Source organism: Rhinopithecus bieti, unplaced genomic scaffold (genome assembly GCF_001698545.2).
Source record: "Rhinopithecus bieti isolate Rb0 unplaced genomic scaffold, ASM169854v2 scaffold_57416, whole genome shotgun sequence".
NCBI classification, from domain to species: domain Eukaryota; kingdom Metazoa; phylum Chordata; class Mammalia; order Primates; family Cercopithecidae; genus Rhinopithecus; species Rhinopithecus bieti.
The window spans coordinates 14,497-16,094 of record NW_016822040.1 but is presented as its reverse complement, the minus strand read 5'-3'; positions in this window follow the sequence as shown (position 1 = coordinate 16,094).

Genomic DNA, 1,598 nt, shown 5'->3' with positions numbered 1-1,598 from the left:
TTTTTTTTTTTTTTTAATACAATGAGAACACACTCAGACTTAGATCAAAATACTTATGTCACAATGGAAGATCTTTTAGGAGTACGATTGCGTCCTCTGCCTTTCATTGTTTCATAATCTGCGATTGCACATCTCTTCCCGTCCCTAGTTTAGAGCGGGGTGCACCTGCTGCTTAAACCCTTTGGCTTTCTTTAGCTCAAGCTTCCTCTTTTCTAAATTTTTTCTCACCATATTTGCAAACCTGAGATTTATTACTAGCTGCTTCCCAGTCAAGGGAACATGCAAATCTCTCAGACTTCAAGGGAACATCCCATTTCTTGATCCCCAGCCTTTCTTGTTCTTATGGGTTGAGTTTGGATCTTTAGTTTTCCCAGAGATTCTGTGAGTGGTCAGATAGGCTTCCAAAATTTTCTTCCCTCGAGTTACCTAGATTCTGTTTCTGATGTTTGAAACCAAGATTTTTTTTATTGTGGTAAAAAACACATAAAATGTACCATCTTAACCATTTTGAGGTATATATTTCAGTAGGGTTAACTATATGCAGATTGTGAGACAGATCTCCAGAACTTTTTCATCTCACAAAACTGAAACTCTGTTATCTATTAAATAACTCCCCATTTCTCCCTGCCTCCAACTCCTGGCAACCACTATTCTTAACCCTGTCTCTACAAATTTGTCTACTCTAGACACCTCATATAAGTGGAATAAGACAGCATTTGTCTTTTGTGACTGGCTTATTTCACTTAGCATAATGTCCTTAAGGTTCATCCATGTTTGTAGCATGTGACAGGATTTCCTTTTTTATTTTTTGACTTTTTGTAGACATGGGGTCTCGCCATGTGGCTCAGGCTAGTCTCGAACTCCTGGGCTCAAGCAATCCTCCCACCTTGGCCTCCCAAAGTGTTGGGATTATAGGCGTGAGCCGCCATGCCTCGCCAGGATTTCCTTTTTAAGGCAGAATAACATTCCATCGTATAGACAATACCACATTTTGTTTATCCATTCATCCGTCAGTGGACATTTGGGTTGGTTCTACCTCTTGGCTGCTGTGAATAATGCTGCCATGAACATAGGTGTGCAAATATCTCTTCGAGATCCTGCTTTCAGTTTTTCTGTTTGTTTGTTTTTTGTTTTTTTTGAGATGGAGTCTCACTCTGTCACCCAGGCTGGAGTGCAGTGGCCCAATCTCGGCCCACTGCAAGCTCCACCTCCCGGGTTCACGCCATCCTCCTGCCTCAGCCTCCCAAGTAGCTGGGACTACAGGCGTCCGCCACCACACCCAGCTAATTTTTTTGTATTTTTAGTAGAGATGGAGTTTCACTGTGTTAGCCAGGATGGTCTCGATCTCCTGACCTTGTGATCCGCCTGCCTCAGCCTCCTAAAGTGCTGGGATTACAGACACCGCGCCCAGCCGAGTTCTTTTGGCTATATACCCAGAAGTGGGATTGCTGGATCAGATGGTAATTCTATTTTATTATTTTGACACAGGGTCTCACTCTGTTACCCAGGCTCGAGTTCAGTGATGCAATCTCGGATCACTGTAGCATTGAACTCCTGGGCTCAAGTGATCCTCCCACCTTAGCCTCCTGAGTAGCTGG